General features: G+C 32.2%; 1 long non-coding RNA gene across 4 annotated transcripts; it reads right to left on the bottom strand.

Moving 5' to 3' along the window:
* Positions 1-1048: 1048 nt before the first annotated feature.
* On the bottom strand, positions 1049-5518 carry LOC134241950 (uncharacterized). 4 transcript variants are annotated; one of them, XR_009986767.1, is made up of 6 exons: positions 5412-5518; positions 4389-4844; positions 3956-4308; positions 3348-3655; positions 1475-1568; positions 1049-1139 (listed from the first exon to the last, which is right to left on the bottom strand). It is a non-coding gene; the product is annotated as an uncharacterized LOC134241950 (long non-coding RNA). The 4 variants fall into 4 exon arrangements; XR_009986765.1 differs by having other exon boundaries at positions 3956-4292; XR_009986768.1 differs by having other exon boundaries at positions 3956-4292; positions 4389-4780.
* Positions 5519-6149: the final 631 nt, after the last annotated feature.

Genomic DNA, 6149 nt, shown 5'->3' with positions numbered 1-6149 from the left:
GCATATAGCATAAGCTCTGTCAAGGTGAGCTAAAAATGGAAAATAGTAAATGGGAAAGAAATTTAACTTTGGAATTCACATTGCACATGTGTCAGTCGGATTAGACAGTTAACACCAAAACTTCTCCTCTGCTTTTTAAGGGCTTGGAACCTTCTGCTTGAAATAAAATGTAAATGTTATTTCAAACAGGCAGCATTAAAAGTTTTGTGCCTTTTTTCTTTGCAACTTTTTTTCTCTTTTTCTTTTTTTTTGGCTTTTTTTTTTTTGTGTTGTTTTTATTTTTTTTTTTTTTTTTTTTTTTTTTTTTTTTTTTTTTTTTTTTTTTTTTTTTTGTTTTTGTTTTTTTTTTTTTTTTTTTTTTTTTTTTTTTGTTTTTTTTTTTTTTGTTTTGTTTTTTTTTTTTGTTTTTTGGGCACAAAACTTGCCAATGAGATTAAATAATTTCACATTTACAATTCACAATTTCACATCAACAATTCACAACTTCACTTTAACAATTCACAATTGCATTAAAAAATCATGATATTTTAACATTTCAAATTATGATTTAATTAACATGAACAAAATCACAATTTAACATTGACCAATTACAATTAATATTTTTAGAGGCAAATCAATATCTTGCATTTTCAAATGCAATTAATAATTTTACATCCATTTCTTTCACTGCATATTTAGTCACATCAGTATATAATGCATTCAATTTTACAATAAGCTAATAACCAAGAGGCAACTACACAAATTATTATTGCAACAATAGCTGAAAAAAATTACACATTCTAGGAATACTTATGTCATATTTAACAATCATTACATCTGGAACATATTCAACTTCATCTAAACAATTACAATAATGAACTATCATCTCATTGGCATAATAACAAGGAAAGAGAAAAGCGGGGGTCAGTGTGGGAGGAAGACGGAGTACCCGTAGAGAACCCACGTGTCCGAATGGGCGACCCCATACCCTAACATAATTCGGACACCCTTTACAAAAATATTTTAAAAATAGTCTTTGAAAAAAAACTGTTACTAGAATGCATAATGTCATCAGTGCTTTGAAGATTTGGATTGATCCTGCATTAATTAAGTCCTGCTTCTTCATCCACATATGTTACTTCTAAAAATTTCTTTATTTTCTGTAAATAAACAAGGCAAGATGTAATTGTAAGGTTTGAATTAAAAAAAACTAACAAGAGACCTATATGCTACATTGCTTACCTGAGCACTAAGGCTAGGAAAAAGCAGAAATCAGTTCAGTATTGAAAAACTTAAACTTGAATCCACATCACTACCTATCATTTGAACACAATTTTACTTGAATCTTCACTATCTGAAGATGCTTCTGAATTAATATGACTTATCATAGCCTTTGCTGATATTGAGAAGAAAACTTTATTTTATATTTCTTTGTATAACTTTGATCCCCAGTTGTGGCCTCTCTTTACTCTTGAATAAAGGTCGTTTTCCATACCTGAATGATTCTCATCCTTGATATGGTCAAGAAAATCCACAATGACATGAATCCAGTTTCATTCCCTCTTTAGTCTGTTCTCCAAATCTTAAACCTTAAGATAAAAGGAATACCGTACTATAAGTGGAAATTTTAGCGAAACGCAAATTTAGCAATTTCTACCTAAAATCTGGTATTTTATTTTTAGCGAGAAGAAATTTTAGCGATTTTAAAATGCTAACTTAAAAAGCTTATTTACAAATGAAACGCAAATAATTTTTTGCGATAATCAATTTTAGCGATGTTAGCACCCTCGCTAATAATGCCAAAATTACATCCTTGCTAAAAATTCTACTTATACGGTATACTCAGAAGTATATACAAACATTAATTTTAATAACATGATTTTATAAAGAGATTTTGAGAAAATGAAAGACTATTATAAGTAATAACACAAAACTGGTTGTTTCTATATCACATAGTAGCAAACTAGAAATATGGCTATAGGACATGAATGCCCCGCCAAGGGTATATTAGTAATGCAACATGAAAATTTGTATGAAATTTGATCTGAATATCTTGAAAAGTGATGCAGTTGAATTGCTTACATCAGTATGTATCAGCATATGAAGTTTGACACTAATTTCTGAAAAGTGAGGTCAAAGGTCAAATGAAAGGTCAAGGTCAAAAATGTTGCTGCAGTTGAATTGCTTACATCAGTGTGACTAGCGTACGTATCACCATATGAAGTTTGACACAAATTTAGGGAAAGTGAGGTCAAAACATGTTGATACAGTTGAAAAGCTCTCATCAGTATGACGTATCAGGTTAAAAAGTTATTAAAAAAAATATATGGTTTCTTTGAAACTGATATAAAAACCATTTAATAAAAGTGAGGTCAAGGTCAAATGAAAAGGTCGAGGTCAAAATATGTTGATGCAGTTGAATAGCTCTCATCAATATCTATCAGCATACAAAGTTTGAAAGTTTGATGAAAATACCTTAAATAGTATCTTTGAAATTGAGCTTTGAACTGAGCTTAACACAAAGTGTGACAGAAGGACAGACGGAAGGACGGACATGACAGACATGACAAACACTATATGCCCTGGCCATATTCATGGCAGGGCATAAAAAATACTAACACAATTAAAATATCTTTGTTTGCTTGTCTGTTTCTTGTTTAAAGTCCCTTAGTATTGAGAATTCTTCACTCATATGATGCTCTAAAATACCACTGTGACATGCAGGCAACAACACAAAATATGAAATTTGATAAGAATTTCACAACATAAATATATTATATCAGATGTATCATTCTGGGGTTTTGTATACCACTTCCAGAGGTAAACAAGCAGTAGAAGGTCAAACATATTAATTAATATGCACAGATGAGGTCTCAGTGGGGACTTCTGCAGTATTATGTGTGCATCTGGTCACATACTGCATCAGTATAATTAGCATGATAACACAAACTCTGTTTATAGAATGTAATGCAGACAGGCTTTAGGAGGACCCAATGAATACAACATATTTTAGAAAATTTTGAGTCAAAAATCAGAAGAAGATGGGAGAAAATACATATTTACCAATGTTTGTTTATAAAAATCTACACTTTAACTTCGTTTGAACAAGTGTTTGAGAAAATGTATCAGCAGTGGTTTGGAGTATATATTATACAACATATAAATTTCTAGGCAAAATTCTAATATTGGTGTGAATTAAGAGACAACATACTTGGTTGAACACCATTACAAAAGCCAGCTATATTGCTGACTACCAAAAAAATGTGCCCTGGACTAAATATTTGGTCTACTAGTTAACTAAAAATTTGACCTATTTAATTCATTGTATTTATACAATAAGATGATTTTAGAATATGATAATGTCATACCTGATCAGTATGAGCTATCCACTGTGGTATGTCTTGGTGGATAAGTCAACCTCCATTAGCAAGTCTCCTCCAGTTGTATAATCCACCAAGTCTTGTCGGGTGCATCTGCTGTTTCCACATCTTGAAGACCATACAGTGTCCATCAGGCTTGTCTGTTTTAGTTGTTTCCACTAATATCTTTTGGGTGTAGTTGGTGTTTTCACATATTTGAAAAATCATTGTCAATAAAGTTTGCCTCAATATTCATTGGCCTTGCCTCCTCAAGCTTGTCTATTCTAGCGGTTTCCCCATGGTTCTGTTTGCTGCAGCTGCAGTAAGAGTCAAAAGAAGAACAATTGAGAAAATATATCATTGAAGTTTGTTTAGGAAAATCCTCATTTAACTTTTTTAAATGAGTGTTCATGTTGTTTCAACAGTGGTTTAACATATGCTTTATATTATTAAGCAAAAATTCAATATTGGTGTAAAGAGTTGGTTTATCTGGTTGAACACCATAACAAAAGTCAGCTTTTACTGACTATAAGAAATAAGACAAGCTAAAATTTTACTCAGCTAGTTAACTTGACTTTGTTAATAAAATGATCTTGAATTATGATAATGTTACATACCTGATAAATGTCAGATCAGCATCCTTTGGCTATTCATCCTCAAGTTGTTTCTATCATGTCCTTTTGGGTGCATCTACTGTTTTCACCATGTACTCTTGGATGCATTTGCTGTTTCCACATCTTGGAAGATCAGCATGTACTGGCTATGCATCATCCAGTTGTTTCTATCAGTGTCCAGTTGGGTGCATCTGCTGTTACACATGTCTTGTTGAGAACATCTGCTGTTTTCACATCTTGGAAGATTAGCATTCATTGGCTCTGCCTCCTCCAGCTGTTTCCACCATGCCATGTCCTTGTTTACTATCACAAGCTTTCTTATTGTCTCTGACCAGTATAGCTAAAAATAAGCCAAGCTTAAAATAAAAAGTCAGCTAGTTAATTTGACATGGTCAATTACATGATCTTGAATCACTATTATGTCATTTACATGTACCTGATCAGTGTCAGTTATCTCCTTTGATATGTCTTGTTGGGAAGGTCAATATCATCAGACAAGTCTCCTCCAGTTGTATCCACCATGTCCTGTTGGGTCCATCTTCTGTATCCACCAAGTCCAGTTGGCGCATCTGCTGTATCCACCAAGTCCAGTTGGGTGCATCTGCTGTTTCTGCCATGTCCAGTTGGGTGCATCTGCTGTTTCCACCAAGTCCAGTGGAGTGCATCTGCTGTTTCCACCATGTCCAGTTGGGTGCATCTGCTGTTTCCACCATGTCCTGTTGGGTGCATCTGCTGTTTCCACCAAGTCCAGTGGAGTGCATCTGCTGTTTCCACCAAGTCCTGTTGGGTGCATCTGCTGTTTCCACCAAGTCCAGTAGGGTGCATCTGCTGTTTCCACCAAGTGTAGTGGAGTGCATCTGCAGTTTCAACCAAGGCCAGTTGGGTGCATCTGCTGAAAATATTAAGAGCTTTATTTCACTGCATGTATTTTACACTAAAATAACCTAGTCAGTCCATTTCAACTAAGATTCCATTTCCTTAATTTCTCAGATTCATAACTTTTATTCTGCTCTTTAATTTTTGGTCTTTAATATGTTTAAAATGATCGCATGAAAAAGATGACAGCTTAATAATAAAGTTTTATAGAATGTTTCATTGGGAAAAAGATAAATGACCACCTAATAAAGATCTCTGCTCTATAAAGTTGATTACTATGAAGTTTGGCTGTATATATTATTGATTTGAAATGGAACATTATAAATCTATAATCTAACAATAATACTTCATTTCATTTTTCTATATACAGCAAAACTTGTTTAGTACGAACAAGGATATTGCCAATTCACGGTTATAGCGAAATTATCTTGGATCTCAGGGCTTAATAAATTTAACGAATTCCTTATAGGGATATAACGAATTATGGATATAGTGAAGTAATTTTATAGGTCCCCGTGACTTCGTTTTAACCAAGTTTTACTGTATTTTTCAATTATTATCAATTCAATATTTTCTATCTTACCTTATCGATGATGGTTTAGAATTTGGCTTATTTCTCTTCTTCTTTAGTGAATTGTCCAACTATAAAATACTAACAAAATTTTAAAATAGAGCTGAAATAATAGATACTGAGTAAAACTGGTTTGGTACAAACACAGATATTGTGAATTCACAGATAATAGTGAAATTATCTTCAATCTCTAGCTATATAAATTTTACTAAAATTTTATACACTTGAGGATATAACAAATTATGGATATAGAGAAGTAATTTCAGAGGTCCCAGTGACTTCCTTATAACCGTGTTATACTGTAATAAGGCCCTCACTAAGACAGATGTTTTGGGTGAAACACACTGTTTCCTCCTTATCCAACATGTCTAATGTTGATGCTAATGCACAATGCAACAATGAACATTAGACATATTCTTAGGAATAATAAATGCAATAACAAATAAAAATCACAACAATAATAATTAACAAAAATTCATAACTATCATAACAATAAATTGAAAATCTCAACTAAAGCAAATAACTAAAACACATAACTATAACAAATAACTTAACTCATAACAACTAATTAAAGCTCATAACAATAACAACTAACTAACACTCATAACAATAACAAATAATAAAAAATCACAAACAACAGCAAATAACTTAAGCTCCTAACAAGTAAAACTCATGACTGCCTCAATAACAAATAACTGAAACTCATAACAATGTCAACTAATAAAAACATTAAAAACATAATGTAACAAT

Source organism: Saccostrea cucullata, unplaced genomic scaffold (assembly GCF_032062105.1).
Source record: "Saccostrea cucullata isolate Sc308-1 unplaced genomic scaffold, CSIRO_AGI_Scuc_v1 ctg438, whole genome shotgun sequence".
In the NCBI taxonomy this organism is placed as follows: Eukaryota; Metazoa; Mollusca; class Bivalvia; order Ostreida; family Ostreidae; genus Saccostrea; species Saccostrea cuccullata.
The sequence above is the reverse complement of the archived record's forward strand: the minus strand, read 5'-3'. Positions and strand labels throughout refer to the sequence as shown.